This window comes from Salmo salar, chromosome ssa21 (assembly GCF_905237065.1).
Source record: "Salmo salar chromosome ssa21, Ssal_v3.1, whole genome shotgun sequence".
Taxonomy (NCBI): Eukaryota; Metazoa; Chordata; class Actinopteri; order Salmoniformes; family Salmonidae; genus Salmo; species Salmo salar.
The window spans coordinates 40,469,068-40,490,000 of record NC_059462.1 but is presented as its reverse complement, the minus strand read 5'-3'; the positions used below and the strand labels follow the sequence as shown (position 1 = coordinate 40,490,000).

Below are 20,933 nucleotides of genomic sequence, written 5' to 3'. Positions count from 1 at the left end.
GTAGAGCATACCTGGCTGTAAAATGGGGTAAGTTTATACTGCTGTAGAGCATACCTGGCTGTAAAATGGGGTAAGTTTATACTTCTATAGAGCATACCTGGCTGTAAAATGGGGTAAGTTTATACTGCTGTAGGGCATACCTGGCTGTAAAATGGGGTAAGTTTATACTTCTATAGAGCATACCTGGCTGTAAAATGGGGTAAGTTTATACTTCTGTAAGGCATACCTGGCTGTAAAATGGGGTAAGTTTATACTGCTGTAGAGCATACCTGGCTGTAAAATGGGGTAAGTTTATATTGCTGTAGAGCATACCTGGCTGTAAAATGGGGTAAGTTTATACTGCTGTAGGGCATACCTGGCTGTAAAATGGGGTAAGTTTATACTGCTGTAGGGCATACCTGGCTGTAAAATGGGGTAAGTTTATACTGCTACAGGGTGTAATGGGTGGTGATTGGAGTATTGAGTTAATACCAACCTGATAGATCATTGGAATATGATGCTCAAGGTTGTTGTGCAACCTCCTGAGAGTCACAGCGGTAGACACACACACTGACTCATCTAGGTGATCACACATACACACACACGTTGAGGAGTACTGCGAAGAGATCGATGACCAACGTGACCTGATATTATGAGTGGTGTGACACAGAAGTATTTGGAGAATAACTTGGCAGCTGCTTGGCATCCGACCACAAGGCCCTACAGAGGGTGGTGAGTACGGCCCAGTACATCACTGGGGTCAAGTTCCCTGCCATCCAGGACCTCTGCACCAGGTGGTGTCAGAGAAAGGCCCTAAAAATGGTCAAAGTCATAGACTGTTCTCTCTGCTACTGCACAGCAAGCGGTACCGATGGACCAACAGGACCCTGAACAGCTCCTACCCCCAGGCCATAAGACTGTTAAATAGTTAGTCCAGGTAGCTATTGGTTAACTATTTAACTATCTGCATCAACCCTTTCTGCACTAACTCTTTTAATTCATCACATACGCTGCTGTTACTGTTTATTATCTATCCTGTTGTCTAGTCACTAACCCTACCTACAGTATACTGCTGTTACTGTCTTGTATCTATCCTGTTGTCTAGTCACTAACCCTACCTACAGTATACTGCTGTTACTGTCTATTATCTATCCTGTTGTCTAGTCACTTTACCCCTACCTACAGTATACTGCTGCTACTGTCTATTATCTATCCTGTTGTCTAGTCACTAACTCTACCTACAGTATACTGCTGTTACTGTCTATTATATATCCTGTTGTCTAGTCACTAACCCTACCTACAGTATACTGCTGTTACTGTCTATTATCTATCCTGTTGTCTAGTCACTTTACCCCTACCTACAGTATACTGCTGTTACTGTCTATTATCTATCCTGTTGTCTAGTCACTAACCCTACCTACAGTATACTGCTGTTACTGTCTATTATCTATCCTGTTGTCTAGTCACTAACCCTACCTACAGTATACTGCTGTTACTGTCTATTATCTATCCTGTTGTCTAGTCACTTTACCCCTACCTACAGTATACTGCTGTTACTGTCTATTATCTATCCTGTTGTCTAGTCACTTTACCCCTACCTACAGTATACTGCTGTTACTGTCTATTATCTATCCTGTTGTCTAGTCACTTTACCCCTACCTACTGTATACTGCTGTTACTGTCTATTATCTATCCTGTTGTCTAGTCACTAACCCTACCTACAGTATACTGCTGTTACTGTCTATTATCTATCCCGTTGCCTAGTTACTTTATCCCTACCTATATGTACATATTTCCCTCAATTACCTCATACCCCTGCACATGGATTCGGTACTGGTACCCGGTATATATAGCCAAGTTATTGTTACTCATTGTGTATTTATTCCTGTGTTATTATGTTTCTATTATTTCTCTATTTTCTTTCTTTCTGCATTGTTGGGAAGGGCCGTAAGTTAGCATTTCACTGTTAGTCTACACCTGTTGTTTACCAAGCATGTGACTAATAAAGATTTGAGGATGGCTGCTGTATTTCCAGGAGTAGAGTTTTTAATTAAACCTGAATGTCGTCCTTATACCTCCAGCATGTTAGGAATATTGATAAACGTATTATCTAAGTTATTGTTTTTTCTGGAGCCATAAAGCCAGCTGGTAAAAGAGGAGGGGCCATTGGTAAATACACCTATTTTTATTGCATTCATCAATGCATCAGGGAGGGATGAGGGATGATGAGTCTGCCTAATGAAGGACTGTTTCATAACTAAGTGCGGTATGTCTTTCGACCCTGATCTGTGCTGAAGATTACAGAGGTAGCTAGCAAGCTACATGCACAGGCCTGGCCTGGCCCTGGCCCTCAGCCATGCAATCTGTACTAATTACAAAGAGAGAGTTAGTCCACTACATAGCACTATTGCTCTCTTTCTTTCTCTTCTCTCTCTCTCTCTCTCTCTCTCTCTCTCTCTCTCTCTCTCTCTCTCTCTCTCCTTTCCTCCATCTCCTCTCTTTCTCACCCACCCTCTCTGTGTCCTCTCTCCCTCTCTCTTTCTCTCTCCTCTCTCTCTCCTCTCCTCCTAATCCACCGCTCCTCTCTGATTAGTAAAATGAAAGGCGAAGGCTAACTTCATTACTGTCCGTTCAGCTTAATCTTTTATTTTCCTCCTCTGGTTTTTCATCATGGCCCGAGCAGAAAGAGAGAGGGCAAATAAATCCCTTATTTTATTCCTTGCTGTGGAGCAAAGCCATTTTTAGAAAATTAAAGTGATTATTCAAGTTAACGGAAGGAATCATGCATCAGGGAAAATGACATTGTGTGGAGTGGGGACTTGCTGTATCCCGTGTCCTAGTGTCATATTGTCCTAGTGCCATATTGTCCTAGTATAATTGTCCTAGTGTCATATTGTCCTAGTGTCATATTGTCCTAATGTCATATTGTCCTAGTGCCATATTGTCCTAGTATAATTGTCCTAGTGTCATATTGTCCTTGTGTAATATTGTCCTTGTGTCATATTGTTCTTGTGTCATATTGTCCAAGTGTCCTATTGTCCTAGTGTCATATTGTCCTAGTGTCATATTGTCCTAGTATAATTGTCCTAGTGTCATATTGTCATAGTGTCATATTGTCCTAGTATAATTGTCATAGTGTCATGTCCAAGTGTCATATTGTCCTAGTGTCATATTGTCCTAGTCTCATATTGTCCAAGTGTCATATTGTCCTAGTGTCATATTGTCCTAGTATAATTGTCCTAGTGTCATATTGTCCTAGTATAATTGTCCTAGTGTCATATTGTCCTAGTGCCATATTGTCCTAGTGTCATATTGTCCTAGTGTCATATTGTCGTAGTATAATTGTCCTAGTGTCATATTGTCCTAGTGTCATATTGTCCGAGTATAATTGTCCTAGTGTCATATTGTCATAGTGTCATATTGTCCTAGTATAATTGTCTTAGTGTCATATTGCCCTAGTGCCATATTGTCCTAGTGTCATATTGTCCTAGTGCCATATTGTCCTAGTGTCATATTGTCCTAGTATAAGTGTCCTAGTGTCATATTGTCCTAGTGTCATATTGTCCTAGTGTCATATTGTCCTAGTGTCATTGTCAGGGATTTCGTCGTCGTCAGACGATATGGCGAAATCATCGTCGGAAAAGGAGGACCAATATGCAGCAGGACTGGTTTTGTTCCTTTTGAACATTTATTAACTCAAAATGATTACCAAAAACAACAAAACAAACTCACGATATACTGACAGTCTTCTCAAGCTCATACATGCTAGACAAAGAACAATCTCCCACAAATGACAAACACAAACACACCCTAATATATGGGACTCTCAATCAAAGGCAAAGAGAAAACACCTGCCTTCAATTGAGAGTCCCAACCCCAATTAATCAACCATAGAAACACACTCACTAGACTCCACATAGAAATACATAAACATAGACCATAAACCAAAAACCCGGAAATACTAAATCAAACGCCCTTTTACCAAAACACCACCCCGAACCACATAAAACAAATACCCTCTGCCACGTCCTGACCAAACTACAATGACAATTAACCCTTATACTGGCCAGGACGTGACAGTACCCCCCCCCTAAAAACGAAAACCCCAAACAACAAAAAAAATTCCCCTAAAGTAAAGGGAGGGAAGGGAGCGTGGCTGCCGTCACCGACGGCACTTGTTCTACAACCCCCTCCCCAACCCACCTATGCAGGTGGTGGTTCAGGCTCCGGCCTATTGTCCTCCAGAGTGCCGACCCCGATCAGCCTCGGACCGTAGGCAGACTCCCTTTGCTCTGGATCCTGGGCAGACCTCCTCCTCTCCACCCTGTATACAGACTCATTAATTGAACAGTTAATCATTTTAAGTTCTGGATTGTCAGGCTTACTCAGTTCAGGGTTGCTGCTCGACTCCCTTGGTTCTTCGTAATCGGCAGACTCTGGGCCGATGGGCCACTCTGGCAGCTCCGGGCACTCTGGCAGCTCCGGGCAGTCTGGCAGCTCTGGCAGCTCCGGGCAGTCTGGCAGCTCCGGGCAGTCTGGCCGCTCTGGCAGCTCCGGGCAGTCTGGCCGCTCTGGCAGCTCCGGGCAGTCTGGCCGCTCTGGCAGCTCCGGGCAGTCTGGCCACTCTGGCAGCTCCGGGCAGTCTGGCCACTCTGGCAGCTCCGGGCAGTCTGGCCACTCTGGCAGCTCCGGGCAGTCTGGCCACTCTGGCAGCTCCGGGCAGTCTGGCCACTCTGGCAGCTCCGGGCAGTCAGGCCACTCTTGCAGCTCCGGGCAGTCTGGCCACTCTGGCAGCTCCGGGCAGTCTGGCCACTCTGGCATCTCCGGGCAGTCTGGCCACTCTGGCATCTCCGGGCAGTCTGGCCACTCTGGCAGCTCCTGACAAGTGGGCGGCTCTGGCGACTCCTGACTGACGGGCGGCTCTGGCGACTCCTGACTGACGGGCGGCTCTGGCGACTCCTGACTGACGGGCGGCTCTGGCGACTCCTGACTGACGGGCGGCTCTGGCGACTCTTGACTGACGGGCGGCTCTGGCGACTCTTGACTGACGGGCGGCTCTGGCGACTCTTGACTGACGGGCGGCTCTGGCGACTCTTGACTGACGGGCAGCTCTGGCGACTCTTGACTGACGGGCAGCTCTGGCGACTCTTGACTGACGGGCAGCTCTGGCGACTCTTGACTGACGGGCAGCTCTGGCGACTCTTGACTGACGGGCAGCCCTGGCGACGTCGGACTGGACTGACGCACTTGAAGCCTGGTGCGTGGTGCTGGTACTGGACGTACCAGACTGGAGACACGCACCTTCGGGCTAGTGCGGGGAGCTGGCCTGAGGCTCCATTCTTGCCCCGCAAAACTGCACTTGTGCCCCCCCAAAAAAATGTATTGGGGCTGCCTCTCGAGTTTCCTAAACTCCTCCATAGCCCTGGAAACGCTCAACCTTATTTCTGTCCATGTCCATCCTTCCCCATAATCCATATACTGAGCGTGCCGCTCCTCTCTCCGCTGCTTGGTCTTGGTTTGGTGGGAGATTCTGTCAGGGATTTCGTCGTTGTCAGACGATATGGCGAAATCATAGTCGGAAAAGGAGGACCAATATGCAGCAGGACTGGTTTTGTTCCTTTTGAACATTTATTAACTCAAAATGATTACCAAAAACAACAAAACAAACTCACGATATACTGACAGTCTTCTCAGGCTCATACATGCTAGACAAAGAACAATCTCCCACAAATGACAAACACAAACAAACCCTAATATATGGGACTCTCAATCAAAGGCAAAGAGAAAACACCTGCCTTCAATTGAGAGTCCCAACCCCAATTAATCAACCATAGAAACACACTCACTAGACTCCACAAAGAAATACATAAACATAGACCATAAACCAAAAACCCGGAAATACTAAATCAAACGCCCTTTTACCAAAACACCACCCCGAACCACATAAAACAAATACCCTCTGCCACGTCCTGACCAAACTACAATGACAATTAACCCTTATACTGGCCAGGACGTGACAGTCATATTGTCCTAGTGTCATATTGTCCTAATGTCATATTGTCCTAGTGTCATATTGTCCTAGTGCTACATTGTCCTAGTATCATATTGTCTTAGTGCCATATTGTCCTAGTGTCATATTGTCCTAGTGTCATATTGTCCAAGTATAATTGTCCTTGTGTCATATTGTGCTAGTGTCATATTGTCCTAGTATAATTGTTCTAGTGTCATATTGTCCAAGTGTCATATTGTCCTAGTGTCATATTGTCCTAGTGTCATATTGTCCAAGTGTCATATTGTCATTGTGTCATATTGTCCTAGTATAATTGTCCTAGTGTCATATTGTCCTAGTATAATTGTCCTAGTGTCATATTGTCCTAGTGCCATATTGTCCTAGTGTCATATTGTCCTAGTGTCATATTGTCCTAGTGTTATATTGTCCTAGTATAATTGTCCTAGTGTCATATTGTCCTAGTATAATTGTCCTAGTGTCATATTGTCCTAGTGCCATATTGTCCTAGTGTCATATTGTCCTAGTGTCATATTGTCCTAGTGTCATATTGTCCTAGTATAATTGTCCTCATGTCATATTGTCCTAGTATAATTGTCCTAGTGTCATATTGTCCTAGTATAATTGTCCTAGTGTCATATTGTCCTTGTGTCATATTGTCCTTGTGTCATATTGTTCTTGTGTCATATTGTCCTAGTGTCATATTGTCCTAGTAAAATTGTCATAGTGTCATGTTGTCCAAGTGTCATATTGTCCTAGTGTCATATTGTCCTAGTGTCATATTGTCCTAGTATAATTGTCATAGTGTCATGTTGTCCAAGTGTCATATTGTCCTAGTCTCATATTGTCCAAGTGTCATATTGTCCTAGTGTCATATTGTCCTAGTATAATTGTCCTAGTGTCATATTGTCCTAGTATAATTGTCCTAGTGTCATATTGTCCTAGTATAATTGTCCTAGTGTCATATTGTCCTAGTGTTATATTGTCCTAGTGTCATATTGTCCTAGTGTCATATTGTCCTAGTGTCATATTGTCCTAGTATAATTGTCCTAGTGTCATATTGTCCTAGTGTCATATTGTCCTAGTATAATTGTCCTAGTGTCATATTGTCCAAGTGTCATATTGTCCTAATGTCATATTGTCCTAGTGTAATATTGTCCTAGTATAATTGTCCAAGTGTCATATTGTCCTAATGTCATATTGTCCTAGTGCCATATTGTCCTAGTGTCATATTGTCCTAGTGCTATATTGTCCTAGTGTCATATTGTCCTAGTGTCATATTGTCCTGGTATCATTGTCCTAGTGCCATATTGTCCTAGTGTCATATTGTCCTAGTGTCATATTGTCCTGGTATCATTGTCCTAATGCCATATTGTCCTAGTGTCATATTGTCCTTGTGTCATATTGTCCAAGTGTCATATTGTCCTAGTATAATTGTCCTAGTGTCATATTGTCCTAGTGTCATATTGTCCTAGTGCCATATTGTCCTAGTGCCATATTGTCCTAGTGTCATATTGTCCTAGTGTCATATTGTCCTAGTATAATTGTCTTAGTGTCATATTGTCCTAGTGTTATATTGTCCAAGTGCCATATTGTCCTAGTGCCATATTGTCCTAGTGCCATATTGTCCTAGTGTCATATTGTCCTAGTATAATTGTCCTGGTGTCATATTGTCCTAGTATAATTGTCCTAGTGTCATATTGTCCTAGTGTTATATTGTCCTAGTGTCATATTGTCCTAGTGTCATATTGTCCTAGTATAATTGTCCTAGTGTCATATTGTCCAAGTGTCATATTGTCCTAATGTCATATTGTCCAAGTGTCATATTGTCCTAATGTCATATTGTCCTAGTATAATTGTCCTAGTGTCATATTGTCCTAATGTCATATTGTCCTAGTGCCATATTGTCCTAGTGTCATATTGTCCTAGTATAATTGTCCTAGTGCCATATTGTCCGAGTGTCATATTGTCCTAGTGCCATATTGTCCTGGTATCATTGTCCTAGTGCCATATTGTCCTACTGTCATATTGTCCAAGTGTCATATTGTCCAAGTGTCATATTGTCCTAGTGTCATATTGTCCAAGTGTGATATTGTCCTAGTGCCTTATTGTCCTAGTGTCATATTGTCCAAGTGTGATATTGTCCTAGTGCCTTATTGTCCTAGTGTCATATTGTCCTAGTATAATTGTCCTAGTGTCATATTTTCCAAGTGTCATATTGTCCTTGTGTCATATTGTCCAAGTGTCATATTGTCCAAGTGTCATATTGTCCTAGTGCCATATTGTCCAAGTGTCATATTGTCCTAGTATCATTGTCCAAGTGTCATATTGTCCTAGTGCCATATTGTCCTAGTGCCATATTGTCCTAATGTCATATTGTCCTAGTGTCATATTGTCCTAGTGTCATATTGTCCTAGTATAATTGTCCTAATGTCATATTGTCCTAGTGTCATATTGTCCTAATGTCATATTGTCCTAGTATAGTTGTCCTAGTGTCATATTGTCCTAGTGTCATATTGTCCTAGTATCATATTGTCCTAGTGTCATATTGTCCTAGTGTCAAATTGTCCTGCTATCATTGTCCTTGTGTCAAATTGTCCTAGTGCCATATTGTCCTCGTGTCATATTGTCCTAGTGCCATATTGTCCTAGTGTCATATTGTCCTAGTGCCATATTGTCCTAGTGCCATATTGTCCTAGTGCCATATTGTCCTAGTGTCATATTGTCCTAGTATAATTGTCATAGTGTCATGTTGTCCAAGTGTCATATTGTCCTAGTGTCATATTGTCCTAGTATAATTGTCATAGTGTCATGTTGTCCAAGTGTCATATTGTCCTAGTCTCATATTGTCCAAGTGTCATATTGTCCTAGTGTCATATTGTCCTAGTATAATTGTCCTAGTGTCATATTGTCCTAGTATAATTGTCCTCATGTCATATTGTCCTCATGTCATATTGTCCTAGTGTCATATTGTCCGAGTATAATTGTCCTAGTGTCATATTGTCATATTGTCCTTGTGTCATATTGTCCTAGTATAATTGTTCTAGTGTCATATTGTCCTAGTGTCATATTGTCCTAGTGCCATATTGTCCTAGTGTCATATTGTCCTAGTTCAATTGTCCTAGTGCCATATTGTCCGAGTGTCATATTGTCCTAGTGCCATATTGTCCTGGTATCATTGTCCTAGTGCTATATTGTCCTAGTGTCATATTGTCCTAGTGTCATGTTGTCCTAGTGCCATATTGTCCTACTGTCATATTGTCCTTGTGTCATATTGTCCAAGTGTCATATTGTCCTAGTGTCATATTGTCCAAGTGTCATATTGTCCTAGTGTCATATTGTCCTTGTGTCATATTGTCCAAGTGCCATATTGTCCTAGTACCATATTGTCCTAGTGCCATATTGTCCTAATGTCATATTGTCCTAGTGTCATATTGTCCTAGTGTCATATTGTCCTAGTATAATTGTCCTAGTGTCATATTGTCCTAGTGTCATATTGTCCTTGTGTCATATTGTCCAAGTGTCGTATTGTCCAAGTGTCATATTGTCCTAGTATAATTGTCTTAGTGTCATATTGCCCTAGTGCCATATTGTCCTAGTGTCATATTGTCCTAGTATAATTGTCCTAGTGTCATATTGTCCTAGTGTCATATTGAACTAGTGCTATATTGTCCTAGTGTCATATTGTCCTAGTGTCATATTGTCCTGGTATCTTTGTCCTAATGCCATATTGTCCTAGTGTCATATTGTCCTAGTGTCATATTGTCCTGGTATCATTGTCCTAGTGCCATATTGTCCTAGTGCCATATTGTCCTAGTGTCATATTGTCCTAATGCCATATTGTCCTTGTGTCATATTGTCCAAGTGTCATATTGTCCAAGTGTCATATTGTCCTAGTATAATTGTCTTAGTGTCATATTGCCCTAGTGCCATATTGTCCTAGTGTCATATTGTCCTAGTATAATTGTCCTAGTGTCATATTGTCCTAGTGTCATATTGTCCTAGTGCCATATTGTCCAAGTGTCATATTGTCCTAGTGCCATATTGTCCTAGTTTCATATTGTCCTTGTGTCATATTGTCCAAGTGCCATATTGTCCTAGTACCATATTGTCCTAGTGCCATATTGTCCAAGTGTCATATTGTCCTTGTGTCATATTGTCCAAGTGTCATATTGTCCAAGTGTCATATTGTCCTAGTGTCATATTGTCCAAGTGTCATATTGTCCTAGTGTCATATTGTCCTTGTGTCATATTGTCCAAGTGCCATATTGTCCTAGTACCATATTGTCCTAGTGCCATATTGTCCTAATGTCATATTGTCCTAGTGTCATATTGTCCTAGTGTCATATTGTCCTAGTATAATTGTCCTAGTGTCATATTGTCCTAGTGTCATATTGTCCTAGTATCATATTGTCCTGGTATCATTGTTCTAGTGTCATATTGTCCTAGTATAGTTGTCCTAGTGTCATATTGTCATAGTGTCATATTGTCCTAGTATCATATTGTCCTAGTGTCATATTGTCCTAGTATAATTGTCCTAGTGCCATATTGTCCTAGTGTCATATTGTCCTAGTATCATTGTCCAAGTGTCATATTGTCCTAGTGCCATATTGTCCTAGTGCCATATTGTCCTAATGTCATATTGTCCTAGTGTCATATTGTCCTAGTGCCATATTGTCCTAGTGTCATATTGTCTTAGTGCCATATTGTCCTAGTGTCATATTGTCCTAGTGTCATATTGTCCTAGTATAATTGTCCTAGTGTCATGTTGTCCTAGTTCCATATTGTCCTAGTATAATTGTCCTTGTGTCATATTGTCCTAGTGCCATATTGTCCTAGTGTCATATTGTCCTAGTATAATTGTCCTAGTGCCATATTGTCCTAGTGCCATATTGTCCTGGTATAATTGTCCTAGTGTCATATTGTCCTAGTGCCATATTGTCCTAGTGTCATATTGTCCTAGTGTCATATTGTCCTAGTGTCATATTGTCCTGGTATCATTGTCCTAGTGTCATATTGTCCTAGTATAGTTGTCCTAGTGTCATATTGTCCTAGTGCCATATTGTCCTAGTGCCATATTGTCCTAATGTCATATTGTCCTAGTGTCATATTGTCCAAGTGTCATATTGTCCTATTGCCATATTGTCCTAGTGTCATATTGTCCTAGTATCATTGTCCAAGTGTCATATTGTCCTAGTGCCATATTGTCCTAGTGCCATATTGTCCTAATGTCATATTGTCCTAGTGTCATATTGTCCTAGTGTCATATTGTCCTGGTATCATTGTCCTAGTGTCATATTGTCCTAGTATAGTTGTCCTAGTGTCATATTGTCCTAGTGCCATATTGTCCTAGTGCCATATTGTCCTAATGTCATATTGTCCTAGTGTCATATTGTCCTAGTGTCATATTGTCCTGGTATCATTGTCCAAGTGTCATATAGTCCTAGTGTCATATTGTCCTAGTGACATATTGCCCTAGTGTCATATTGTCCTGGTATCATTGTCCTAGTGTCATATTGTCCTAGTATAGTTGTCCTAGTGTCATATTGTCCTAGTATAGTTGTCCTAGTGTCACATTGTCATAGTTTCATATTGTCCTAGTGTCATATTGTCCTAGTATCATATTGTCCAGGTATCATTGTCCTAGTGTCATATTGTCCTAGTATAGTTGTCCTAGTGTCATATTGTCCTAGTGTCATATTGTCCAAGTGTCATATTGTCCTAGTGCCATATTGTCCTAGTGTCATATTGTCCTAGTGCCATATTGTCCTAGTGCCATATTGTCCTAGTGTCATATTGTCCTAGTGCCATATTGTCCAAGTGTCATATTGTCCTAGTGCCATATTGTCCTAGTTTCATATTGTCCTTGTGTCATATTGTCCAAGTGCCATATTGTCCTAGTACCATATTGTCCTAGTGCCATATTGTCCAAGTGTCATATTGTCCTTGTGTCATATTGTCCAAGTGTCATATTGTCCAAGTGTCATATTGTCCTAGTGTCATATTGTCCAAGTGTCATATTGTCCTAGTGTCATATTGTCCTTGTGTCATATTGTCCAAGTGCCATATTGTCCTAGTACCATATTGTCCTAGTGCCATATTGTCCTAATGTCATATTGTCCTAGTGTCATATTGTCCTAGTGTCATATTGTCCTAGTATAATTGTCCTAGTGTCATATTGTCCTAGTGTCATATTGTCCTAGTATCATATTGTCCTGGTATCATTGTTCTAGTGTCATATTGTCCTAGTATAGTTGTCCTAGTGTCATATTGTCATAGTGTCATATTGTCCTAGTATCATATTGTCCTAGTGTCATATTGTCCTAGTATAATTGTCCTAGTGCCATATTGTCCTAGTGTCATATTGTCCTAGTATCATTGTCCAAGTGTCATATTGTCCTAGTGCCATATTGTCCTAGTGCCATATTGTCCTAATGTCATATTGTCCTAGTGTCATATTGTCCTAGTGCCATATTGTCCTAGTGTCATATTGTCTTAGTGCCATATTGTCCTAGTGTCATATTGTCCTAGTGTCATATTGTCCTAGTATAATTGTCCTAGTGTCATGTTGTCCTAGTTCCATATTGTCCTAGTATAATTGTCCTTGTGTCATATTGTCCTAGTGCCATATTGTCCTAGTGTCATATTGTCCTAGTATAATTGTCCTAGTGCCATATTGTCCTAGTGCCATATTGTCCTGGTATAATTGTCCTAGTGTCATATTGTCCTAGTGCCATATTGTCCTAGTGTCATATTGTCCTAGTGTCATATTGTCCTGGTATCATTGTCCTAGTGTCATATTGTCCTAGTATAGTTGTCCTAGTGTCATATTGTCCTAGTGCCATATTGTCCTAGTGCCATATTGTCCTAATGTCATATTGTCCTAGTGTCATATTGTCCAAGTGTCATATTGTCCTATTGCCATATTGTCCTAGTGTCATATTGTCCTAGTATCATTGTCCAAGTGTCATATTGTCCTAGTGCCATATTGTCCTAGTGCCATATTGTCCTAATGTCATATTGTCCTTGTGTCATATTGTCCTAGTGTCATATTGTCCTGGTATCATTGTCCTAGTGTCATATTGTCCTAGTATAGTTGTCCTAGTGTCATATTGTCCTAGTGCCATATTGTCCTAGTGCCATATTGTCCTAATGTCATATTGTCCTAGTGTCATATTGTCCTAGTGTCATATTGTCCTGGTATCATTGTCCAAGTGTCATATAGTCCTAGTGTCATATTGTCCTAGTGACATATTGCCCTAGTGTCATATTGTCCTGGTATCATTGTCCTAGTGTCATATTGTCCTAGTATAGTTGTCCTAGTGTCATATTGTCCTAGTATAGTTGTCCTAGTGTCACATTGTCATAGTTTCATATTGTCCTAGTGTCATATTGTCCTAGTATCATATTGTCCAGGTATCATTGTCCTAGTGTCATATTGTCCTAGTATAGTTGTCCTAGTGTCATATTGTCCTAGTGTCATATTGTCCAAGTGTCATATTGTCCTAGTGCCATATTGTCCTAGTGTCATATTGTCCTAGTGCCATATTGTCCTAGTGTCATATTGTCCTAGTGCCATATTGTCCTAGTGTCTTATTGTCCTAGTGCCATATTGTCCTAGTGCCATATTGTCCTAGTGTCATATTGTCCTAGTGTCATGTTGTCCTAGTGCCATATTGTCCTACTGTCATATTGTCCTTGTGTCATATTGTCCAAGTGTCATATTGTCCAAGTGTCATATTGTCCTAGTGTCATATTGTCCAAGTGTCATATTGTCCTAGTGCCATATTGTCCTAGTGTCATGTTGTCCTAGTATAATTGTTCTAGTGTCATATTGTCCAAGTGTCATATTGTCCTTGTGCCATATTGTCCTAGTGTCATATTGTCCTAGTATAATTGTCCTAGTGCCATATTGTCCTAGTGTCATATTGTCCTAGTATCATTGTCCAAGTGTCATATTGTCCTAGTGCCATATTGTCCTAGTGCCATATTGTCCTAATGTCATATTGTCCTAGTGTCATATTGTCCTAGTGTCATATTGTCCTAGTATAATTGTCCTAGTGTCATATTGTCCTAGTGTCATATTGTCCTAGTATCATATTGTCCTGGTATCATTGTCCTAGTGTCATATTGTCCTAGTATAGTTGTCCTAGTGTCATATTGTCATAGTGTCATATTGTCATAGTATCATATTGTCCTAGTGTCATATTGTCCTTGTATCATTGTCCAAGTGTCATATTGTCCTAGTGTCATATTGTCCTAGTGCCATATTGCCCTAGTGTCATATTGTCCTAGTGCCATATTGTCCTAGTGTCATATTGTCCTAGTGCCATATTGTCCTAGTGTCATATTGTCCTAGTGCCATATTGTCCTAGTGTCATATTGTCCTAGTGCCATATTGTCCTAGTGCCATATTGTCCTAGTGCCATATTGTCCTTGTGTCATATTGTCCTTGTGTCATATTGTCCTAGTATAATTGTCCTAGTGCCATATTGTCCTAGTGCCATATTGTCCTAGTGTCATGTTGTCCTAGTGCCATATTGTCCTAGTGTCATATTGTCCTAGTGTCATATTGTCCTAGTGCCATATTGTCCTAGTGTCATATTGTCCTAGTGCCATATTGTCCTAGTGCCATATTGTCCTAGTGTCATATTGTCTTAGTGCCATATTGTCCTAGTGTCATATTGTCCTAGTGTCATATTGTCCTAGTATAATTGTCCTAGTGTCATGTTGTCCTAGTTCCATATTGTCCTAGTATAATTGTCCTTGTGTCATATTGTCCTAGTGCCATATTGTCCTAGTGTCATATTGTCCTAGTATAATTGTCCTAGTGCCATATTGTCCTAGTGCCATATTGTCCTGGTATAATTGTCCTAGTGTCATATTGTCCTAGTGCCATATTGTCCTAGTGTCATATTGTCCTAGTGTCATATTGTCCTAGTGTCATATTGTCCAAGTGTCATATTGTCCTAGTGCCATATTGTCCTAGTGTCATATTGTCTTAGTGTCATATTGTCCAAGTGTCATATTGTCCAAGTGTCATATTGTCCTAGTATAATTTTCCTAGTGCCATATTGTCCTAGTGTCATATTGTCCTAGTGTCATATTGTCCAAGTGTCATATTGTCCTAGTGCCATATTGTCCTAGTGTCATATTGTCCTAGTATCATTGTCCTAGTGCCATATTGTCCTAGTGCCATATTGTCCTAGTGTCATATTGTCCTAGTATCGTTGTCCTAGTGCCATATTGTCCTAGTGCCATATTGTCCTAGTGTCATATTGTCCTAGTATCATTGTCCTTGTGCCATATTGTCCTAGTGCCATATTGTCCTAGTGTCATATTGTCCTAGTATCATTGTCCTAATGCCATATTGTCCTAGTGTCATATTGTCCTAGTGTCATATTGTCCTAGTATCATTGTCCTAATGCCATATTGTCCTAGTGCCATATTGTCCTAGTGCCATATTGTCCTAATGCCATTTTTTCCTAGTGTCATATTGTCTTAGTGTCATATTGTCCAAGTGTCATATTGTCCTTGTGTCATATTGTCCAAGTGTCATATTGTCCAAGTGTCATATTGTCCTAGTGCCATATTGTCCTAGTGTCATATTGTCCTAGTGTCATATTGTCCTTGTGTCATATTGTCCAAGTGTCATATTGTCCAAGTGTCATATTGTCCTAGTGCCATATTGTCCTTGTGTCATATTGTCCTAGTGTCATATTGTCCTAGTGCCATATTGCCCTAGTGTCATATTGCCCTAGTGTCATATTGTCCTAGTGTCATATTGTCCTAGTGTCATATTGTCCTAGTATAATTGTCCTAGTGTCATATTGTCCAAGTGTCATATTGTCCTTGTATCATATTGTCCTAGTGTCATATTGTCCAAGTGTCATATTGTCCTAGTATAATTGTCCTAGTGTCATATTGTCCTAGTATAATTGTCCTAGTGTCATATTGTCCTAGTATAATTGTCCTAGTGTCATATTGTCCTGGTATCATTGTCCAAGTGTCATATTGTCCTAGTCTCATATTGTCCTAGTGCCATATTGCCCTAGTGTCATATTGTCCTAGTGTCATATTGTCCTGCTATCATTGTCCAAGTGTCATATTGTCCTAGTGTCATGTTGTCCTAGTGCCATATTGTTCTAGTGTCATATTGTCCTAGTGTCATATTGTCCTAGTGCCATATTGTCCTAGTGTCATATTGTCCTAGTGTCATGTTGTCCTAGTGCCATATTGTCCTACTGTCATATTGTCCTTGTGTCATATTGTCCTTGTGTCATATTGTCCTAGTGCCATATTGTTCTAGTGTCATATTGTCCTAGTATAATTGTCCTAGTGTCATATTGTCCAAGTGTCATATTGTCCTTGTGTCATATTGTCCAAGTGTCATATTGTCCAAGTGTCATATTGTCCTAGTGCCATATTGTCCTAGTGCCATATTGTCCTAGTTTCATATTGTCCTTGTGTCATATTGTCCAAGTGCCATATTGTCCTAGTACCATATTGTCCTAGTGCCATATTGTCCTAGTGTCATATTGTCCTTGTGTCATTGTCCAAGTGTCATATTGTTCTAGTCTCATATTGTCCTAGTGCCATATTGTCCTAGTGTCATATTGTCCTAGTGTCATATTGTCCTAGTGTCATATTGTCCTGGTATCATTGTCCTAGTGTCATATTGTCCTAGTATAGTTGTCCTAGTGTCATATTGTCCTAGTGCCATATTGTCCTAGTGCCATATTGTCCTAATGTCATATTGTCCTAGTGTCATATTGTCCAAGTGTCATATTGTCCTAGTGCCATATTGTCCTAGTGTCATATTGTCCTAGTATCATTGTCCAAGTGTCATATTGTCCTAGTGTCATATTGTCCTAGTGTCATATTGTCCTAATGTCATATTGTCCTAGTGTCATATTGTCCTAGTGTCATATTGTCCTGGTATCATTGTCCTAGTGTCATATTGTCCTAGTATAGTTGTCCTAGTGTCATATTGTCCTAGTGCCATATTGTCCTAGTGCCATATTGTCCTAATGTCATATTGTCCTAGTGTCATATTGTCCTAGTGTCATATTGTCCTGGTATCATTGTCCAAGTGTCATATAGTCCTAGTGTCATATTGTCCTAGTGCCATATTGCCCTAGTGTCATATTGTCCTGGTATCATTGTCCTAGTGTCATATTGTCCTAGTATAGTTGTCCTAGTGTCATATTGTCATAGTTTCATATTGTCCTAGTGTCATATTGTCCTAGTATCATATTGTCCAGGTATCATTGTCCTAGTGTCATATTGTCCTAGTATAGTTGTCCTAGTGTCATATTGTCCTAGTGTCATATTGTCCTAGTGTCATATTGTCCTAGTGCCATATTGTCCTAGTGTCATATTGTCCTAGTGCCATATTGTCCTAGTGCCATATTGTCCTAGTGTCATATTGTCCTAGTGCCATATTGTCCTAGTGTCTTATTGTCCTAGTGCCATATTGTCCTAGTGCCATATTGTCCTAGTGTCATATTGTCCTAGTGTCATGTTGTCCTAGTGCCATATTGTCCTACTGTCATATTGTCCTTGTGTCATATTGTCCAAGTGTCATATTGTCCAAGTGTCATATTGTCCTAGTGTCATATTGTCCAAGTGTCATATTGTCCTAGTGCCATATTGTCCTAGTGTCATGTTGTCCTAGTATAATTGTCCTAGTGTCATATTGTCCAAGTGTCATATTGTCCTAGTGCCATATTGTCCTAGTGTCATATTGTCCTAGTATAATTGTCCTAGTGCCATATTGTCCTAGTGTCATATTGTCCTAGTATCATTGTCCAAGTGTCATATTGTCCTAGTGCCATATTGTCCTAGTGCCATATTGTCCTAGTGTCATATTGTCCTAGTGTCATATTGTCCTAGTGCCATATTGTCCTAGTGTCATATTGTCCTAGTGCCATATTGTCCTAGTGTCATATTGTCCTAGTGTCACATTGTCCTAGCATAATTGTCCTAGTGTCATGTTGTCCTAGTTCCATATTGTCCTAGTATAATTGTCCTTGTGTCATATTGTCCTAGTGCCATATTGTCCTAGTGTCATATTGTCCTAGTATAATTGTCCTAGTGCCATATTGTCCTAGTGCCATATTGTCCTGGTATAATTGTCCTAGTGTCATATTGTCCTAGTGCCATATTGTCCTAGTGTCATATTGTCCTAGTGTCATATTGTCCTAGTGTCATATTGTCCAAGTGTCATATTGTCCTAGTGCCATATTGTCCTAGTGTCATATTGTCTTAGTGTCATATTGTCCAAGTGTCATATTGTCCAAGTGTCATATTGTCCTAGTATAATTTTCCTAGTGCCATATTGTCCTAGTGTCATATTGTCCTAGTGTCATATTGTCCAAGTGTCATATTGTCCTAGTGCCATATTGTCCTAGTGTCATATTGTCCTAGTATCATTGTCCTAGTGCCATATTGTCCTAGTGCCATATTGTCCTAGTGTCATACTTGTCCTAGTGTCATATTGTCCTAGTGCCATATTGTCCTAGTGTCATATTGTCCTAGTATCATTGTCCTAGTGTCATATTGTCCTAGTATAATTGTCCTAGTGTCATATTGTCCTGGTATCATTGTCCAAGTGTCATATTGTCCTAGTCTCATATTGTCCTAGATGCCCTAGTGTCATATTGTCCTAGTGTCATATTGTCCTGCTATCATTGTCCAAGTGTCATATTGTCCTAGTGTCATGTTGTCCTAGTGCCATATTGTTCTAGTGTCATATTGTCCTAGTGTCATATTGTCCTAGTGCCATATTGTCCTAGTGTCATATTGTCCTAGTGTCATGTTGTCCTAGTGCCATATTGTCCTACTGTCATATTGTCCTTGTGTCATATTGTCCTTGTGTCATATTGTCCTAGTGCCATATTGTTCTAGTGTCATATTGTCCTAGTATAATTGTCCTAGTGTCATATTGTCCAAGTGTCATATTGTCCTTGTGTCATATTGTCCAAGTGTCATATTGTCCAAGTGTCATATTGTCCTAGTGCCATATTGTCCTAGTGTCATATTGTCCTAGTGTCATATTGTCCTTGTGTCATATTGTCCAAGTGTCATATTGTCCAAGTGTCATATTGTCCTAGTGCCATATTGTCCTAGTGTCATATTGTCTTAGTATCATTGTCCAAGTGTCATATTATTCTAGTCTCATATTGTCCTAGTGCCATATTGTCCTAATGTCATATTGTCCTAGTGTCATATTGTCCTAGTGTCATATTGTCCTGGTATCATTGTCCTAGTGTCATATTGTCCTAGTATAGTTGTCCTAGTGTCATATTGTCCTAGTGCCATATTGTCCTAGTGCCATATTGTCCTAATGTCATATTGTCCTAGTGTCATATTGTCCAAGTGTCATATTGTCCTAGTGCCATATTGTCCTAGTGTCATATTGTCCTAGTATCATTGTCCAAGTGTCATATTGTCCTAGTGCCATATTGTCCTAGTGCCATATTGTCCTAATGTCATATTGTCCTAGTGTCATATTGTCCTAGTGTCATATTGTCCTGGTATCATTGTCCTAGTGTCATATTGTCCTAGTATAGTTGTCCTAGTGTCATATTGTCCTAGTGCCATATTGTCCTAGTGCCATATTGTCCTAATGTCATATTGTCCTAGTGTCATATTGTCCTAGTGTCATATTGTCCTGGTATCATTGTCCAAGTGTCATATAGTCCTAGTGTCATATTGTCCTAGTGCCATATTGCCCTAGTGTCATATTGTCCTGGTATCATTGTCCTAGTGTCATATTGTCCTAGTATAGTTGTCCTAGTGTCATATTGTCATAGTTTCATATTGTCCTAGTGTCATATTGTCCTAGTATCATATTGTCCAGGTATCATTGTCCTAGTGTCATATTGTCCTAGTATAGTTGTCCTAGTGTCATATTGTCCTAGTGTCATATTGTCCTAGTGTCATATTGTCCTAGTGCCATATTGTCCTAGTGTCATATTGTCCTAGTGCCATATTGTCCTAGTGCCATATTGTCCTAGTGTCATATTGTCCTAGTGCCATATTGTCCTAGTGTCTTATTGTCCTAGTGCCATATTGTCCTAGTGCCATATTGTCCTAGTGTCATATTGTCCTAGTGTCATGTTGTCCTAGTGCCATATTGTCCTACTGTCATATTGTCCTTGTGTCATATTGTCCTAGTGTCATATTGTCCAAGTGTCATATTGTCCTAGTGTCATATTGTCCAAGTGTCATATTGTCCTAGTGCCATATTGTCCTAGTGTCATGTTGTCCTAGTATAATTGTCCTAGTGTCATATTGTCCAAGTGTCATATTGTCCTAGTGCCATATTGTCCTAGTGTCATATTGTCCTAGTATAATTGTCCTAGTGCCATATTGTCCTAGTGTCATATTGTCCTAGTATCATTGTCCAAGTGTCATATTGTCCTAGTGCCATATTGTCCTAGTGTCATATTGTCCTAGTGTCATATTGTCCTAGTGTCATATTGTCCTAGTGCCATATTGTCCTAGTGTCATATTGTCCTAGTGCCATATTGTCCTAGTGTCATATTGTCCTAGTGTCACATTGTCCTAGTGCATATTGTCCTAGTGTCATGTTGTCCTAGTGCCATATTGTCCTAGTATAATTGTCCTTGTGTCATATTGTCCTAGTGCCATATTGTCCTAGTGTCATATTGTCCTAGTATAATTGTCCTAGTGCCATATTGTCCTAGTGCCATATTGTCCTGGTATAATTGTCCTAGTGCCATATTGTCCTAGTGCCATATTGTCCTAGTGTCATATTGTCCTAGTGCCATATTGTCCTAGTGTCATATTGTCCAAGTGTCATATTGTCCTAGTGCCATATTGTCCTAGTGTCATATTGTCTTAGTGTCATATTGTCCAAGTGTCATATTGTCCAAGTGTCATATTGTCCTAGTATAATTTTCCTAGTGCCATATTGTCC

At 40.3% G+C, this 20,933-nt stretch overlaps 1 protein-coding gene across 1 annotated transcript in view; it reads left to right on the top strand.

Moving 5' to 3' along the window:
• Nucleotides 1-20,933, top strand: part of LOC106582309 (uncharacterized) — a 110,703-nt gene that overhangs the window by 40,131 nt on the left and 49,639 nt on the right. The gene's annotated exons all lie outside the window — the stretch shown is intronic.